Source organism: Trichosurus vulpecula, chromosome 4 (genome assembly GCF_011100635.1).
Source record: "Trichosurus vulpecula isolate mTriVul1 chromosome 4, mTriVul1.pri, whole genome shotgun sequence".
Lineage (NCBI taxonomy): Eukaryota > Metazoa > Chordata > Mammalia > Diprotodontia > Phalangeridae > Trichosurus > Trichosurus vulpecula.
In genome coordinates this window covers 295589430-295609447 of record NC_050576.1, presented here as the reverse complement: position 1 = coordinate 295609447, position 20018 = coordinate 295589430, and the positions used below count along the sequence as shown (strand labels likewise).

General features: G+C 40.4%; 1 protein-coding gene and 1 pseudogene across 4 annotated transcripts in view; both read left to right on the top strand.

Annotated features, from left to right (window-relative positions):
- The first annotated feature begins 7248 nt into the window (after window positions 1-7248).
- The window catches only part of ZDBF2 (zinc finger DBF-type containing 2), a 73254-nt gene continuing 60484 nt past the window's right edge, over window positions 7249-20018 (top strand). For 2 of the 4 annotated variants that reach the window (XM_036757374.1, XM_036757370.1), the window contains exons 1-2: window positions 7249-7288; window positions 7658-7712. The gene's annotated coding sequence lies outside the window, so the exon portion shown is untranslated. Of the gene's footprint in view, window positions 7289-7524; window positions 7576-7657; window positions 7713-20018 lie in introns of those variants that run through there. The other 2 variants (XM_036757372.1, XM_036757371.1) reach the window with 2 other exon arrangements.
- LOC118847138 lies at window positions 10500-11379 on the top strand (annotated as a pseudogene).

Genomic DNA, 20018 nt, shown 5'->3' with positions numbered 1-20018 from the left:
TGGATTCTCAGGTCCCTCTCCGGGCCTGCCCTCTTTCGTCATTGCATTGCGGGGATGGGCACAGCCACCTGAGGGAGCGGGGGCCGATCCCTGCAAGCGCCGCATCCTCGATGCTGATGCTGAGCCGGGCCAGCGCCGTCAGCGGTCACAGCGGGGGGCCACGCTGCTGGAGGCCCCTCCGAGAACCGAGCGGCGGTGCGGCGGGGGGTGGGGTTAGCCGGCGGAGGGCGCCCAATCCCGAGTGGGCCGTCCAGGACGCCGCCGATCCCCCGGCCCAGCCTGGGTGAGCGCGCCGGACGGCGACAACGCAGCTCCGTCCTTCCCTGGGGAGCGCTCGGGCTCGCGCGAGCGGACCACGACTTCTTTCCCCCGCCCTTCTCCCCACTCAGTCCAGGCGCTCCCCGCCTCACTGACCCCGGAAAAGGAAAAGAGAAGGGCCCCCCTCCTTCACCTTCCCCCCCCCAAGCTCCGACCCCACTGCGGCCCGGAAGGAGTCTGCGACAGACTCGGCAGAGGTGAGTGTCGGGGAGGGGGAGGGGATGGGGTAGAGGTACGGGCCCAATTCCCCCCACCCCGATTCCGCGCGGGGGGCCCCCAGGCGGCCGCGGGACGTCCCCGGCTGTAGCCCGGGAAGGGATTCAGGGGCCCATGGCACTCGGGGGCGCGGCTCCGAGCGCGCGGCCGCAGACAATCCGCTCCGCCCGGCAGGGGGCTCGCGGCCGCCCCCGAGCGCGCGCCGCCCAAGGGGCGGGGCCTGGCCCGCTCCCTAGGACCCGGAGGAAGCGACCGCCTAACCTCGGTTTGTTCTGGCTTCTGGTTCCACGTGTGGGGCGCGGGCCCCGGGCCTCCTCCGGCTCGCCGGTCCTTTACACCGACTACGCCCCCCGCCCCCAGGCCCCCTCCTCCCTCTGTCTGGCAGCTCTTCTCCAAACGAGGCTCCCGCCTGCGTGGGGAGGAGGGAGTGAGCGGGCCGACAGACAGACGGACGAAGCGCCGCAGGCCACCCCCCCCCCCCCCACCTCCCCGCCGCAGTTCCGCCCCTCTTGGTCTCCCAGCCGGGGCCCGGGTACTCCGCGCTCCTCTTTGGCTTTGGGGAGAGGAGGCGGGGAGGGCCCGGAGCTTCCCCTCCCCCCCGGTTCTCCCGGGGACACCACGCACCCGTCCGGGTTTGGGGCCGGAGCGTTCGGGTGTAGTCCCTGGCTCTGCCCCTAACCGCGCGGGCCACCTTCGTTTGCTGCATCTCTCGGGGTCTCAGTTTACTCCTCTGGGAAAGGATTGGTTTGGGCCTGGCGGGCCAGAATCCTAAAATGCCTTTGTTGGACGAAGTGGAACCCGCCCTTGCTTAAGGCCCCCTTCCACCTGTCACCAGGTGGGGTCTTCATTCCATTAGTCGCCCTTTTTTAATGAATCTTCCGTTTTCTCCCTCTGGCCCTCTAGGGCTCAGGTTTCCTTCAGTCTTTAAAAACAAACAACTAAAAAGGTCTCTTGTCCACTCCGTTAGCTCTCAAGCGGCATCTCCATTTTTACGCCCCCCATAATCTTTCATTTCCTCGTCACCACCTGCGATGTGGCTTCTTTGCCCACACTTCATTGAAAATGTTTTTGCGGGTTGCTCGTAACCTGCCATTGACAAATCTCTTGGGGTTTCTCTCCTACTGGCCCTGGAGCCTTTAACAGCTTGATCCAGTGGACCATGGCTTCTTTCTTGTATTCTTCTCTTTCGCTTTTCTTTCTACGCCGTGCTGTGTCTTCTTTAAAAATCTTTTTGTTATCTTTTATTTTTATGACAATCATTTCCCTTTATATCTTTTTCAGTCTCCATTGAATCCTTCCTTGCAACACAACCAGACTACATTTGACAACTTAATGAATATTTTGTATTCCTAGTCTCTTCACCTCTCACCTGAGAGCTGCGAGAGATGTCTTTCATCATCAGTTTTTTGAAACCTCTTTTTTAATTTAAATTTTGTTTATTGATAGCTTTATTTTCACGTATTTCCCTCATCCTTTCCCCTACCCAGAGAGCAGTCCCTTAGAAGAAAGACTGAAAAGCAAAGAGGGGAAAAAAACCAAAGCAGTGTTACAAATCTCACACAATAACCAAGTCTGAAGGAATACTTTATGTTCCATATCCATATGCCTTTGCTTCTGCAAAGAAAAGGAGAGGGAAGCACATTGGTTAAGAGATCTTTCCCTAGTTATAACTGAATGTACCTGATCCCAGTTCTCTTATAATTTTTTATGGTGTAATCCTTAGTGTATGCATTTTGCTTTTATTGTGGCATATGGTATGAGATGTTGATTTACTCTAAATGCAATTTATGCCAAACTGCTATCTAGTCTTCTCAGAAAGTCTTTTCAGGTAGGGAGCTTTTTGAAAAATAATTTATGATTTATGTTCTTACATTTTTTGAACACTGAGTTGAGTTGATACTTCCTTATCTAATGTGTTCCACTGCTCTGTTTTTATTTTCAGTTTTTTAGAAACCAGCACCAAGTAGCTTTGATAAATACATCTGTGTAGTGTAATTTGAGGTCTAGAAGTACATTCCCCTCTTCATTTCCCCTTTTTTTCCTCCTCTGAATTTTGTGGTTTTTTTTTTGGTCTAGTTATTTAAAGTATCTCTTTGGGAATTTGATAACACACTGAATCTATGAATGAATTTAGATAATTTCTTTTTTTTTAATCATATATGTTATATTCCAAACATGAGCAATGATTCATCTCTTTAATTGTCATTCTTTATTTCTTTAAAGATTGTTTTGTAATTGCATTTGTATGTATCCTGGGAATGCATTCTCTGGTTCTGTTAGATAGTGGAAAGAAATAATTTTGGAATTAGAGAATTTAGGTTCCAGTCCCAGTCTGACTACTTACTACCTGTGTGACTTTTGCGAATGTCACGTTATGTCTCTGGCCTTCAGTTTACTAATCTGTAAAATGAAGGCACCAGTGGTATCTAAGGTCTCTTCTAGCTCTAAATCATCTGAAGAGTTTTTTAAAAAAAAAATCCTTCTTGGTTTCTTTCTTTTCTGTGAACCTGGGTATTACTCCAAGGTTGTTCTTTTTTCTCTTTTCTTATGGTTCTCTCTCCCTTGGTGGTCTCATTCATTTTTGGTTTTACTTCATGCCTTCCCTTATTCCACACTCATGATCCAGAGGTTACCCTTGACTCCTCTTTCTCTTCTACATATCCATTTAGCTGCCAGGTCCTTATTTCTGCCCTTTGTAGTCCCTTTCCTCCCTTTGACTACAACCAACATCACACTAATTCAGATGCTCACTTCAGTATGGATTGTGGTAATATCAACTGGGCTTGTCTGTCTTCAGGCTGTCCCCTCTCTAGTCCGTGTTCTGCATGACTGCCTGAGTAACCTTCCTTCTGACACCTTGCTTTTTATGATCCTTTGCTTCTCTGCTCACAAGTTTTCAGTGGCTGCTCATTGCCTGCAGAATGAAGTATAAATTCTTAACATTCAAGGTTCTATCCAGTCTGGCTTCAACCCACTTGTACGGGTATCTCATTCTGTGTTATCTCACATGAGATAACATGTAGAACACTTTGCAAACCTTGAAGCACTACATACATACCAGCTATTGTAGCTGATGGTACAGTGGATAGAACACTGGTTCTGGAGTCAGGAAGTTGGTCAGTCATGTCCAACCCTTTGTGACCCCATTGGGGGTTTTCTTGGCAAAGATACTAGAGTGGTTTGCTGTTTACTTCTCCAGCTTATTTTATAGATGAGGAAACTGAGGCAAATAGGGTTAAGTGACTTGCCCAGAGAGACACAGCTTATTAGTGCCTGAGGCTGGATTTGAACTTGGGTCTTCCTGACTTGCAGGCTCTGGCATCCATTGACTGAATGATCTCTGAAGTGCTTTCTAGATACAAATCCTATATTTCTAGGACATTATATAGCTTAACAATATCAAATCATTTTACTTTTTTCATTTTTTGTTATTTTTCAATAAATTAGTAAACATTTATTAAGCACCTGTGATGTGCCAGGCACCGTGACAAATGTTAGAAACATGAGCATTTCCATACACCAAGAACAGAAATGTGAACTTCTCATCTCTGTTATTCATAACTTTTAAAAAATTTAAGTTTTTATTGTTGCCTTTTGTCTTTTGTATCAAGATAGTTTTATCCAGAATCCCTTACCTTCTCTCTCCCAGCGAGCTATCCTGTATAACAAATTGTTGTACAGTCATTTTCAGTCATGTTTGTCTCTTTGTGATCCCATTTGAGGTTTTCTTGGCAAAGACACTGGATTGGTTTGCCATTTCCTTTTCCAGCTTATATTACAGATGGGGAAACTGAGGTAAACAGGGTTAAGTGACTTGCCCAGGGTCATACTGTAATGTGTCTGAAGTCAGTGTGTGAAGCCAGAATTGAACTCAGGAACATGAAGGCTTCCTGACTGTAGGCCCAGTACTCCATCCACTTTACTACCTAGCTCCCCAATCTATATAACAAATACTATTTTTTAAAAGATTTTTTTGGAAAGGTTGGGGAGGGAGGGAAGAAGAGGAAAAAAATCAGTGTAACTGATCAATGTATTTTAAAAGTCTGAAAATAAGTGCAGTGTGAATCACTTTTGGACCTCGCATCTCTGCATGGGGGGTGTCTCAAGCCATGCTTTTTTTTTTTAAGTAATTTTGCATCATCCACTTTTGTGCTGTATGTGTGGCTGTTTCCATTTACATTGTTGTAGTTGTATATATTATTTTCTTTTCTGCTTCACTATATCAGTTCATGTAGACATTTCCATATTTCTCTGTATTCATTAACATTCTTCATTCTTTTTGTTTGTTTTTGTTTTTTTGGAGGGGGGAAGACAAGGCAATTTGGGTTAAGTGACTTGCCCAAGGTCACACAGCTAGTTAAGTGTGTCAAGTGTCTGAAGTCAAATTTGAACTCAGGTCTTCCTGACTCTGGGGCTGGTGCTCTACTCACTGCGCCACCTAGCTCCCCCCCATTCATCATTCTTACACCATAGTAGTACTCTGATACCTTCACGTACTACAATTTGTTTTGCTATTTCCCAGTTGATAGAGATCTACTTTGTGCTGCTATAAATATTTTGGTTTATATGGGGGCTTTCTTCTTATGAGTAGCTTTCTTAGGGTATAAGCCTAGTAATGGAATCTCCAATTCAAAGGGCATGGATTTTATTTACATAATTTGAGATTGTTTTCCAGAATGTTTGTATTATCTCACAGTTACACCAACAATGTTAGTGTGCTTATTGTTCCACAGTTCCTCCAACATTGATTATTGACATTTTAAAAATCATCTTCGCCAGTTTTCAGTGTGTGGAAATGAAGGCTCAGGAATATTTTGATTTGCATTTCTCTTAGTGATTTGGAGCATTCTTTCATGTAGCTGAAAGTACATCACAATTCATGTTTTGAGAACTATTTGTTCTTGGTTTTTGGCCATTTATCTATTGGAGAATTATATATATTTGTTAATTATTTATATATTTTTAATTACTAAACCTTTATTAGAGTAATTTGATAGATGTTGTTTTCCTTTTCAGTTGCTTCCTTTCTTATCCTATGCATAGATTTTTGTCTCTGCCGAAGCTTTTCAGTATCAAGTAACCAGAGTTATCTCTTTTATCTTTTGTAGTTTTCTCTATTTATTCTTTGGTTAAGAATACATCTCTTACCCATTGCTGGGAGAGGTATGTGATATGCTTCTATTCTAATTTTTTTATATTTTGATCATAACATGAAGGTCATGTATCACTTTAGAATGTATTGTGGAATATGATATAAGGTGTTGGTCTAAGCCTAATATAAAGCTTCTCTGTTTTCTCAGTTCTTTTTAATCAAACAAGAAATTTTTGCCATAAGTATTTATGTTTTCCACTTCTGAAACTGGTATATTGAATTTTCTTGTTTCTGATTCTGCCTTGTCTACTCTCTTCCATTGATTGATCTTTCTATTTTTAAACTAATATTAGATGATTTTGATGACTGCTATATAGTTTGAGGTCTGGAAGTTTTTATAAAAAAGTAGTAGATTTTTGAGGGTTTGTTTTGTAGTCTGCAACTTCGCTGAAACTATTGATTGTCTCAGTATGTTTGTTGATTTCCTGGGAATTTCTAAGTTATACCATCATATCATCAGCTTAGCACAGCACCTGGAGCAGAGTAGTCACTTATAAATGTTTTTTGATTGATAGCTTTAGCTCTTCTTTACGTATCTTGATGGCTTTAATATCTTTCTCTTATCTTCCTGCTCTTGCTAGCATTTCCAGACCTATATCAAATAATGATGGGAAGAGTGGGCATCCGTGCTTCACTTACTGGAAAAGGTTCTAGTGTATCCGTATTGCATAAGATATTTACTTTTATTTTTTTCTAGGTAATTTTTATGATATTAAAAAAGGTCCCTCTATGCCTCCCAAAAATTTATAGGGTTTTTAGCATGAGAGTGAGTTGCACTTTGTCAAAGGCTTTTTCTTCATCTATTGAGTGTGGTTTTGGATGTTTTTGTTTTTAATATTATTAATGATGTTGATTGTTTTCTTAATGTCGAACCATCCTCGCATCCCTTGTATAAATCCTATTTGGTTATAACGAATGATTCCTAGGATAATTGTGGTAGTCTCGTTTAAAATTTTTGAGTCAATATTCAATGATATTGGCCTGTAGTTTTCTTTATATATTTTATCTTTCCCTGGTTTAGGTATTAGGACCATATCTGTCTCATAAAGGGATTCTGGTAGAGTACTTCTGTCTTAGTTTTTGAGAATAATTTGTAAAGTATTGGTACTAACTGTTGTTTAAAAGTTTGATAAATCTCTCCTGTGAATCCATCGGGACTAGTTTTTTTCTTTGGTAGTTCCATTAAAATTAGCAATATTCCCTCTTCTGGGATTGCATTATTGAAGATGTCTATCTGGCCTTATGATAGTTTGAATATTTTATATTTTTGAAGGTATTGCTCTATTTATTTTGTTTGCATTTTTTTAAAGCATATAACTGTGTGTAATATGTCATGATTATTCCTTTTGTTCTGATTCTGTTGTGATTTCATCTTGCTCATTTGCTATTTTACTGATTTGATTTTCTGCCCATTTTAACCAGGTTAGCTGAAGTTTTATCACTTTTATTAGTCTTTTCAAAGAACTGGATTTTACTTTTATTTCTCGTTTTTAGTCTTTTTCATTTCCAATTTATCTGTTTCTCTTCCAATTTATAATATCCTCTTTTTATGCTTATTTTAGGTTTGTTTAAGGACTGCTTTACCTGCACCCTCAAAATTTGGTATGTTTTTCATTATCATTTTCTTACATATAATTATTGTTTCTATGATTTGTCCTTTGAAACACTTATTATTTAGGTTTAATTGTTAAATCTGTGTTTGAGTGTCTTTTCCTGTGGGCCCTGAAACAATGACTATTTTATTATATTTTGCCCGTAAGGATGCGTTGATTATTTCTACCTTTTTTCATTTGTTTAGACTACCTCTGTGCCCAAATATGTGGTCAAAAGTAAAATGTTCCATGTGGTGCTAAGATGTACGCATATTCTTTTGCAGTCCTATTTATAAGGTACTATAAATATTTTAAGTCTAGCTTCTTCAGCAATTTGTTCAGGTCTATATTTTCCTTTTTGTTTTTATTTTTCCATTAGATTTATCCAGAAATGAGGGAGAGACATTGAAAACTCTTGTCTTCTTTTAACTCAGGTAATATTCGCTATGTGAATTTAGATCCTAAGTTATTTGGAACGTGTAAATTTAAGACTGATACCGGTTTGTTGTCTCTGGTTCCTTTTAGTGTAATGTAACTTCCTTGTTTATTCCTTTTTTATGTTTTAAATGTTTGTTTTTACTTTGTTGGCATAATTGCAACTACTGCTTTTTTGGATTTACTTAAAGCATAGTAATTTTTTTCAGCTCCCTATTTTTATTCTGTGTATGTCTTTTAAAAAAATGAGAAAAATAAAACTCTTGTTACAAACATGTATAAGCAAACAAAGCAGAGTTTCTGCATTGGCTGTCTCACATTTATCTGTATTTATATCTCATTCTGTACTCTTGAGTCCTGTACCTCTCTGTCAGAGGTGGGTAGCATATTTCATTCTGTACTAACAATGAGCTTATGTTGTAATGGGGGAGACAACATGTACATATAAAAGTATATAAAGCATAAATGTAAAGTTAAATACATACAAAGTAATTAGAAACATTTGGGAAGGGAGAGCACTAGCACTTAGAGGATCAGGAAGGGCTTTGTGCAGATGATGGTGCCTGGGCTGCATCTGAAAGGAAGAAAGGGACTCTGAAGTAGAAGTAAATCAGGGAGTGCTTTCCAGGCACAAGGACAGTCAGGGCAAAGGAATGGGAATGGGAGAGGGAATGTGGTGAGTAAAAAACAGACAGAGCCTAGGTACAGTAATGTCCATTAAAGCTAAAAAGTTAGGTTGGGGCCAGGTTGTAAAGTGCTTTAAAAATTTTCATTTCATTCTAGAGGTAATAGGAAGCCACTGGAGTTAGTTGAGTTGGCCACGTGATCAGATCAGCACATAAAGAAAATTACTTTAGCAACAGTATGTAAGACAGATTGGAGTGATGAGAAGCAAAGCAGGGAGACCAGTTAGGAAGCTGTTGCAGTATTCTAGTTCATGTCTCTTTTTGTGCTAACATCTCTTCGTTTTGGTTATTAAACACTTTTAAAGTATATTATTGACTGTGATATAAAGGGCATTTTAGTAACTTTTATAAGGAAGCTAACCATTAACCATAAAGTCATGATCATAATTTTCCAGAAGATCATATATCCGTATAAAATAGTTGTGTCCCCTGTAGCCTTAGTCCAAGGCCCAAGGTCATATTTGAATCCAGATGCTTTGACTCTGGAGCCGGTGCTCTTTATATTGTATTGCCCACCTTTGGACAAGTACACTGGCACTATTTCTTGAATGGGCCTGGATTTTAGAAGTGCTCAACTGCTGCTTCTCGTCTATTTCACTTCACCTAAATATGGTTTTAGTATTGGCTTTATCTCATTCTGATGCTAGAAGCTATAGGTTACATACATAATGTGTGATTATGCCTCATATTATTACTTTTTATTCTCTCGCATTGCCAACAGTAATGCCTCTTTCTCATGAGTATCTTAGACCCTTAATGTTGTCCGTATCAATGTGTGTATGGTGGGAGGAGAGGAGCAGATTGAGAACACTCTTGTAGTAGCTTAGTTGGTCAGGTTATTTTTAGGCACTGCTACTAACACCTCACATAAAATCTTAACTTTTCATGCCTAGTCTATAGAGGGACCATTAGAATGGCATAAAATCTGCTTCAGGGAGCCATGATGGCAGAGTAGGAAGTAAGTTGTTCTCACCCTCCCTTATTGACCTCTGAAAGCCCAGGAAATATTGCCCTAGGAAAAACTGAGCCAAACATTTGAGTGCAGGGCCCAGGTGAGCACGTGTCCCCCAGTGGCCAAACTCCTCACCCTGAAAACTCCAGTGTTGCTGTGACCCCAGCTTAGTATCAAATAAGCTGCTAGATCCCTACAGCCTCCAGCTGCCAGTACCTGAGGCCCCAGCACACAAAGCCAGTGACCAGGTCCCCAGCTCCTAGCCACAAGAAGCTTGGGTCAGTGTCCCCTGCACTCCAACAGGAGAGTTCAACTCTGAAAGCCAGGAATTAGGCAAATACCATGAGCCAAAAGCGGAAATGGACAGTGACCATAGAGTCTTACTATGGAGACAGGGAAGATCAATGCACTAGTTCAGAAGAAGACAACATCGTTAATATACCTACATCCAAAACCTCAAAAGGGAATGGGAACTGATCTCAAGCCCAAAAAGCCTTCTTGCTCAAGAAGCATTTTAAAAGTCAAATGAGAGAGGTAGAAGAAAAATTGGGAAAAGAAATAAGAAGTATGCAAGAGAGAGTCAATAGCTTGAAAAAGGAAGGACAAAAATGGGCCAAATGGAAAAGGAGGTACAAAGTCTAATAGAAGAAAACAATTTGTTAAAAACTAGAATTGGGCAAGTGGAAGCTAATGACTCTGTGAAGTATTAAGAATCAGTCAAACAGAAACAAAAGAATGAAAAAACAGAAGAAAATGTAAAATACCTCATTGGTAAAACAAATGACCTGGAAAATAGATCCAGGAGAGACAATTTAAAAATTACTGGTCTAATTGAAAACCGTGATGAAAAAAGGAGCCTGGATAGCATCTTTCAGGAAATCATTACGGAAAACTGCCCTGAGGTCCTAGAACAAGAAGGAAAAATAGTCTTCGAAAGAATCCACTAATCACCTACTGAAAGAGATCCCAAATCGAAAACGCCAAAGAATATTGTAGCCAAGTTCCAAAATTACCAGGTCAAAGAGAAAATACTGCAAGCAGTCAGGAAGAAACAATTTAAATGTTTGGAACCACGGTGAAGATCACACAGGACCTTGTAGCTTCTACATTAACAGATCAGAGGGGCTTCTACTTCTAGTGAACACCAAATGGCTGATGACGCTGATGCTGTAGGAGGTGCGGGAGGCCCCGGGAGCCCTGGAGTTGGAAGTCGGGGTGGCTTCAGCAGTGGGGGCCGAGGCCGGGGCTGTGGTTGAGGCCAGGGCCGTGGCTGCGGAGCCTGGGTAGGAAAGGCCGAAGACAAGGAGTGGGTTCCTGTCACTAAGCTGGGCTGCCTAGTCAAGGACATGAAGATCAAGTCTTTGGAAGAGAACTGTCTTTTCTCGCTCCCTATCAAGGAGTCTGAGATCATAGATTTCTTCCTGGGATTTTCATTGAAATGAGGTTCTGAAGATCATGCCTGTTCAGAAACAAACTAGAGCTGGACAGCGTACTAGGTTCAAGGCTTTTGTGGCCATCAGTGACTACAACGGCCGTGTTGGTCTGGGTGTCAAGTGCTCTAAGGAAGTGGCCACAGCTATTCATGGTGCTATCATTCTGGCCAAGCTGTCCATTGTTCCTGTGAGATGTGGCTACTTGGGGAACAAGATTGGCAAGCCTCACACAGTGCCCTGCAAGGTCGCTGGGCCATGTGAATTGGTTCTGGTGCACCTGATCCCCGCTCCTAGAGGTACTGGCATTGTCTCAGCTCCTGTGCTTAAGAAGCTCCTGATGATGGCTGGCATTGATGACTGCTACACTTCTGCAAGAGGCTGTACTGCCACTCTGGGCAACTTCACTAAAGCTGCCTTTGATGCCATCTCCAAAACATACAGCTATCTAACCCCAGACCTGTGGAAGGAGACTGTGTTCGCTAAGTCTCCCTATCAGGAATTCACTGATCATCTTGTGAAGGCTCACACTTGAGTGTCTGTGCAAAGGACCCAGGCAGCTGCTGTGGCAACCACATGGGTGTTTTTTAATAAATAAATTGAACTATGCCTGCTTAAAAAAATAAAAGATCGGAGGGTGTGGAATATGATATTCCATAAGGCAGAGAAGCTTGGATTACAACCAGGATCAACTACCCAGCAAAATTGAGCATAATCTTTCAGGGAAGGAGATGGATATTCATTGAAATAGGGGATTTCCAGACTTCCTGATGAAAAGACCACCACAACAGAAAATTTGATCTTCAACTACAAGACTCAAGAGAGGCATGAAAAGGTAAACAGGAAAGCAAAAAACATGTTATTGATAAGGGCAAACTGTTTACATCCCTGAAAGGGAAGATGATACTTGTAATTTTTGAGAACTGTATTGTTATTACACCATTTAAAAGGGATGTACATAGACGGAGGCACGGGTGCAATTTGACTTTGATGTGATGATAAAAAATCTAATCAAGTGGTGAAAAGGGCTTGAACTGGGAGAAGAGCAAAAGAGGAGGCAGACAAGGGTAAACTATATCACATGAAAAGGAACAAAAACCTATCACAGTAGAGGGAAAGAACGGAAGGAAAAGAGCATTATTTGAACCTTACACTCATCAGATTTGGCTCAAAGAGGGAATAACATAATCAGTTAGGTATAGAAATCTAACTTACCCTATAGGAAGTAATAGGGGGAGGGTGAAAGAAAAGGGAGGGAAAGAGTAGTAAGGGTAAAGAGGAAGAAAAGGGAGGGGGGGCTCATAGGAGGGAGGTGGTAGTTGAAAGCAAAACTCTAGTGAGGAGGGAAAGGGAGAAAAGAGAGAGAAAAGCATGGGGGGGGGTTGGGGAAGGGGAGGGAATAGGATGGAGAGAGAGACACCGTAGTCATAACTGTGAATGTGAATAGGATTAACTCTCCCATAAAACAGCAGTGGACAGCAGAGTGGATTGAGCACTATAATCCTACAATATGTTGTTTACAAGAAGCATATTTGAAGTAGAGGGATACACACAGAGTAAAGGTAAAAGGCTGGAGCAGAATATTTTATGCTTAAGCTGAAAAAAAAAATGGGGTAACAATCCTGATCTCAGACAAAGCAAAGGCAAAAATCGATCTAATTAAAAGAGATAAGGAAGGAAACCACATCCTGCTAAAAGGTACCATAGATAAAATTGTGTATACCCTTTGGTCTAGCAATATCACTTCTAGGTCTGTATCTCAAAGAGATCATAAAAACAGGAAAAGAACCCACATATACAAAAATATTTATAGCAACTCTTTTTGTGCTGGCAAAGAATTGGAAATTGAGGGGATGTCCAGTTGGGGAGTGACTGAACAAGTTGTGGTATATGAATGTAATGGAATACTATTGTACTATGAGAAATGATGAGACGGACTTTAGAAAAATCTGGAAAGACTTACATGAACTGATGCTGAGTGAAATGAGCAGATCCAGAACATTGTACCCAGTAACAGCTGCATTGTGGGATGACTGACCTTGATAGGCTTAGCTCTTCTCAGCAATACAAGGATCTAAGATAACACCAGAAGATTCACAATTGAAAATGCTATCCACATCCAGAGAAAGAACTTTGAAGTCTCAGTGCACATGGAAACATACTATTTGCTCTCCTTTTCTTTTGCACTTTGCTTCTTCCTTCTCGTGGTTCATCCCATTAGTTCTAATTCTTCTTTACATCATGACTAATGTGAAAATGTTTACTATGATTGTACAAGTAGAACCTATATCAGATTGCATGCCATCTTGGGAAGTGGGGAGGAGAGAGAAGGGGACAAAATAGAAAATTCAAAATCTTATGGAAGTGAATGCTGAAAATTAAAATAAATAAATAAATGAATGAATGAATGAATGAATATCTATATCTGTCTATCTATCTATCTATCTATCTATCTATCTATCTATCTATCTATCTTTCTAAAGAATGTGTAAACTGCAATCTTAGCTAAGAAAGCCTTTCCATTTACCTGTACCCAGGAAGGAAAAATGAAAGGCATTATTCTTTTTTCATTTCCAAATGTATTTTTGATGTACAGGGGTATATTTCATGTTAAAGTATATAATTCCCCAGAATAACATTTCTTAATTTGTTGCTAGACCTCTAGGCCTAGAATTAACATGTATCTTTTACAATGACTTACTATTTCCCTGCTTATGATTATATTTAGTGAGTGCTATTATACATGAATATAAAGTTTAAATTAATGCCATTTGTAAAATAAAAGAAGCTTATTCAGTTTGATGCAGGGAACTTGAAGATACTAACTCTGGGTATCTATTTTCATGGATTTCCTAATCAATTATCTATGACCTTGGGCAAGTCATTTAATTACTTTAGTACCTTTACATAGTCTGTAAGATGGATAGAATTACTGTTATAAGTATAGTAATATACTTATTAGGAAAGTGAAAGAGAGAAATTATTAGTTTTTAGTGTTGCTAATTTTCATTTTAGTCAAGTAAGTTACATATGGAGATAAAAACACAATATGAGTATAGCTTTGAAACTTAGCTAGTATTATGTTGTCCTGAGCATCCCAGATCTTTCAAGTAGTATGAATCAGAGGTGGGATTTAACCTAGCCTGACCTAAGCCTACTTAGATGATACAAATACAAATTTGACTAGTTCCTAGTTCCCTTAAGGAAGTCTACTTTGAATAAAGGCAGGAGAATCTACAAGAGAATCATTCTGTATCAGAGTCCTTTGAAATTCTGAGCTATATTTGGGATGATGGGTAGGTGTGCAAGTTTCTCCAGCTCCATCATCTTCTAATTTAAATTATAAAGGTTTCAAGGAGAGAAGGGAGACTACAGTTAGCTTCAGAGTGGTCAGAAAGCCTCTAGATAGGAGCAAATCTACCTGTATCTACCTGAGACACTTAGGTGATTCTAGGAACCGGAAGGCTCCAGAATTGAGTGAGGCTCCAGAGTTATTCTGGGCATCCTTACTTTAAAGGATGACTTGTTTGGGCTGTGCTGGCCGGTGAAGAATGTTGGAGGAAATGGGATTTTAGATGGTCCTTGAAGGGGTTTAGGCCAATGGAGACAAGAGGGAAGACATTTTAGGTAGAACTGTCAGCAAGGTCTGAGGTGCAGTACACGCTTTGTGTTTGAATATCAGTGAGCATTTTGACTGGTGCAGAGACTTGTCTCTGTAGGGTTGATGTTGGGGAGATGAGTCGGGACTAAATTATGGGGGAGACAATGAAGAACCATTGAAGAGTTTTGAATAAAGTGTGTCTGTGTTGGTAGGGAAGTTGTGGGGGAGAACGGGACTGGATTGAGTGAAAAGTTAACATGTCCAAAATAGAATTTATCATTTCATCCCCATTGACACTTCTCCCAACCAGTCCTTCCCCGCCCCCCCAGCTCATCCTAGTACTTATGCTTGAAAACTGTATGCCTCTTGTTTCTCCTTTACTTCCTGTATCGCACTTGTTTACTAAGGCCCATTGGTTCTGCCTCCACTGTTCTTCTCTGTTCTATACTTTACACTCAATCCCCATTGTCAGCACCTTAGTACAGCAGTTCATTTCCACGTGCTAGACTGTTGCTTCAACCATTTACTCAATGATAATCACTAACATGTATGTAGCATTTGAAGTTTTGCAAAAGGCTTTCTATGTTAATTCATGTGATGGTCACAGCTGCCGTTGGAGAAAAGTGCTGCTACTATTATTATTATCATCTCCATTTTACAGATGAAGAAACTGAGGCTTGGTAAGGTCTAAGTGTCTTGCCACTGGGTCACACAGCTAATAACTGTCTGAGGCAGGATTCGAACTCAGGTCTTTCTGACTTCAAGTTCTGCGCTCTATCTATCTAGCTGGTTTCTCTTCTTTCATTCTCTCTTCTGCTCTAGATTATTCTTTAGATTCTTCCTGTATTGACCTTTCTTTTATGCACACAGATACAATTGGTTAACTCCTCTGCTCTTAACCCGTCCATGTCCAACCCTATAAAGTGTACATACCCTCTTAGTTTAGCATTCAAGGCCTTCTACAATCTGGTACTGCCCACCTTTCACAACACTGCCCTCTATATTCCCTGTACTCCAACCAAATTAAATTATTCAGCATTTCTTGTATTGAGTGTTGAGTGATTTCCCACTTTTTTACCTTTCTCCCTACATTTTCCTTTCTTTATCTCCTCCTTATTCTCTGTTCCTTCAAAGTCTAACTCTCAAGTAACCTTCATGAAGTTTTCCCTGAACTCCCACTCAGAAATGATTTTCCTTTCATAACTTTTCCTTGATTTTGTATGACATTTTGTATCTCAACTCAATAAATATATATTAAACATCTGCTGTGTTCATGTCACAGAAGTGGGAAACATTGGATTTGTGTAAGACATTGTGAATAATGAGATGTAGCTGGAGTGTGGGGCCTGTGGAGCAGAGTGGTGTAAATGTATTGTTACTAATAGTAACTGATATTTTATATAGTATTTTAAGAGTTGCAAAACCCTTTAAAGAAATTATCCCTTTGATTTTCATAATAAAGTCTGTTAGGTACTATAAACATTCTGCTTTACAGATGAGGAAAGTGATGTTCAGAGAAGTTAAGTAAATTGCCATGTAGTAAGTATTGAAAGCAAAGTTTGAATCCAGACTTCAGGTCTAGCACTCTGCCCAATTGTTGTGTCCCCTTTGATGGTAAGCTTTACGAGGACAGGAGCCATGTCTTATCTTTTTATTTTCTTTAGTTCTCAGCACAACATTTTAGAGACAGGTCCTTATTAATAGAATGGTTACTAAGTGAATGAATAAAATTGTAGAATCTTTTTTGGAAAAAATAAGTTTATTATTGTTAAGCAAAGATACGTATATACTTACCTGTGTATATGTACAGTGTTCCAAAAGTCCCAGTGCAGTTCTAAGCTTTGTAAGCTCCAAACTCCACCAACCCTGTATATGTTTACACTCACAGTGATACACCACACACAAACATCATCTGTAGTACTCCTCTCAGAGATCTCTTAGAAAGCCATTCTGTGGGTCAGCGTTCACACAAAAGCATGTGAATTACGGAATTTAAAAAATTGAAAGGAACTTTAAAGAAGTTCAATTTCTTATTCAATGCAAAAATGTCTGCTGTAGTATCCCTGAGAGATAGTTATCCAGTCTTTGCTTGAATGGCTCTTTCCTGCTATTGATCCCAGTCTGTCTATAATGTTTATGATGCATCTGGGGTGAGATAAAATAAGGCAAGGAATTTATATTTTACTATGGAAGCAGCAGGGAACCACTGGAGTTCATTGAGCACTGGAGCTCATTAAGGAGAGGGCATGATCAAGGCTTCACTTTAAAAAAAAAAACAACCCAATCACTTTGGTAGATGAGTAGAGGATGGATCAGAGTGAGGAGAGACTTGAGATAGGTAGGCCAATTAGAAGGCTGTTCTAGTTGTCTTGTCAAGAGGTGATAAGAACCTGAACTAAGGTTTCGACTTTGTGGGTAGAGAGAAAGGGGTGTGTGTGTGTGTGTGTGTGTGTGTGTGTGTGTGTGTGTACATGTATATACACATGTATGTATATATGTATGTGTGTATATAAACACATGAATGATGTCGTGAAGATAAAAGATAAGATTTGGCAGCAGATTGGCTACATGCAATGACTGCTAGAGAAGAGCTGAGGATGGCATTGAGGTGGTGAGCCTGAGTAACTGGGAGAATGGTGGTACACTTAATAGTAATAGGAAAGCTGGGAAGAGGGAGGATTTGGAAGGAAATTTAATGAATTATGTTGTAGACATGTTGAGTCTGAGATGTCTGCAGGACATCCTGTTTTAGATGTCTCAAAAGTAAAGTGAGTGTGTTGCTCAAGAAATAGACTGGGTCTGATCTGGGAGACAACTGCATAGAGATGATGATGGAATTCACGGAAACTGATGAGATCAGGTGAGATGGTATGCAGATAGAGGGAGAAGAGAAAGGGTAAAGAACAGAGTCTTGGGGATGTTCCCAGTGAGTGGATGGAGAATCAGCAAAGGAAACTGAAGAATGATGAAACAGATAGGAGAACAGGAAGGAAGCAGGATCATAAAACCCAGAGAGGATATCCAGGACAAGAAGGGGATCCACGGTGTCAGGTGCTACAGAGAGCTCAAGAAGGATGAGAATTGTGAAAAGGACATAAGAATGGGCAGTTAGTCAATTATTAGGTACCTACAATGAGTTAGGCACTGTGCTAAACACTGGGGATTAAAAGAAAGGCAAAAGGACTTGAAGGAGGCCAAGGAAATCGAGGCAGAGATGAGGAGACAGAGACCATTTCACGCAGGTTGGACAGTGAGAGAAAATGTCAGGAGATGGAGTGCTTTGTTTGAGTAACATTACAGAGGCCGGTGTCACTGGGTTGTCGAGAAAGGGAGGTGTGGGATGTAAAAAGACTTACCAAACAGGATTTTATATTTGACCCTGGAAAAAGTAGAGAGCCACTGGAGTTTATTGAGTATGGGGTGGGAGATGGATAAACCAATGCTTTTAGGAAATTCACTTTGACACCTGAGTAGTGGATGAAGTAGAGAGACTTGTGGCAGACCATCCAGCAGACTGTTGCAGTAGTTCTAGGTGAGGTGATGAGGGCCAGCACCAGGGTGGTGGCATGTCAGAGGACAGGAGGGACCATATGTAAGAGATACTATGAAAATAAGATTACAAGCCTTGGAGGTGGGGGTGGAGGTGAGAGAAAATGAGTTGAGGATGACACATATGAATCCACCTGACTGGGAGGATTGTGGTGTCTTCAGCAGTAACAGACAAGTTAGGAAGAGGGGAGAGTTGGGGGAGAAAGATAATGAGTTCACTTTTAAACATGTTGAGCTTCACATCTCTATAGTATATCCAGTTGGAGATGTCCATTAGGCAGTTGGAGATGTGAGACTTTCTAGATACCTGGAATAATGTCTGGATATCTGGAAGGTTGACAATGCTCAGAATGCATTGATTGGAGAGAAAAGCTTAATATTGTTCTATCAATTACATCTGGAGTCCTATTTTTTCTTCTTTTCCTTTTAAACAACTTGGTGAATCATCATAATGCCACTGCTATTTATCCCTCTATGGAAGACTTCAGCTACTCTATACCCTGCTGCGGGCTCTAATGTAGTGTTTAATGGACAGATAAATACCTGGTGATATAGTGAAGGTACCTGGGTCAAACAGGCACTTGAATTTGACTAAATTGGTTTTATATGAATTTTTTTTGCAAGTTATGTTATTAAAAGAAAAACCAATAGCATACTCTGGAACTGCTTCTGCTGCTGTTGTTTTTGTATTTCTAGAATGCATTTATCTTTTTTGGAGGACTGGTTTTTAAGTTTGGCTTACTAAACATGTGTGGCAGTGAAAACGTCTTATTTCTTACAAAAGCCCCGTTTGTTTTTATATTTCTCAATCTTTCATAATACCATTTTATAAACTTTTCTGAATATTTTCTTGTGTGAAAAGTTAGAAGAAAATCAGAAAGTTATAGAATATTCTAAAATCATGAAACTCTGATTTAAAAAAAATACTTTTTGTTAAGCATTCATTTTATTTAATTATGAAATGGTAACAGAAAATAATTCACCGAAGTGACTTTGGTCAAATTTTGTTGTTTTTTAACTCGATTCTTTTTTTTTAAGCAAATGAAAAAACAGTTGGGAAATAATTATGAGTGCATGTGAACAAATATTTGACATCATGTCTAATGTCCAAAATTGCAATGAAAAGTTCTTTAAAAGACAATATATTTGTGGTATCTTCTGTGTCAACTATTAAACTCAGTATATAAACGTATCCTTTTTTTTAAGCTAAAAAATAAAAGGGAACTTGGGATTCCAAGAGGGCAAAGGTAAAAAGGGAGTTTTATAAATAGGCTACAATAGCCCATGCCAGGGCACAGAGATTGAAGATGGAATGTTAAATTCTAGGAGTAGTTAATAAGCCACTTTGGTTGGAATGTTGAGTGGACGAAAATAAGTCTGGAAAGGTTGAGGAGAGTCACATTGTGGAGGGCTTTCACTGTCAAGCTTGAGAGTTGAGGATCCTTGAGGTCATAGGCTGGGTCATGAAGCGGAGGGAGGATTTGGCTGCCTGTCACACTTAGGCAGGTCAGAGAGAATGAAGCCTGATCGGAAGCTGTTGGATTTTTCAGCACCATGGGAGAGAATGTTTTCATTTGAGTGGTAGAGTCAGAATCCAGATTGTAGAGTTAAGAATAAAGTAGATGCTAAATAAGTGCAGTCAAAAAGACTCTGAGGGGGCAGCTAGGTGTCGCAGTGAATAGAGTACCAGCCCTGGAATCAGGAGGACCTGAGTTCAAATGTGGCCTTAGACGCTTGATACTTACTAGCTGTGTGACCTTGGGCAAATCACTTAACCCCAATTGCCTGCCTCCTCCCTCCCAAAAAAAGACTCTTTGGAATCTGGCTATTAAAAAAGATGAGCTATTTGTGTGTCCAGGCTAAGGCTTTCTTCTGAGCTCTAGCTCCACCTCACCAAGTGCTTATTGGACGTTTTGAACTAATATCCTGTAGGCATTTCAAACTTAACATATCTAAAACAACTCAACCCATCCCCAAATCCACTTCTCTATCACCCATTCTGTGGTCCAACCAAACTGGTCTTGCAGTTCCTCATACACAATGTTCATATCCCCTGCCTTTGTACATGTTGTTCTCTGTGCCTAAAA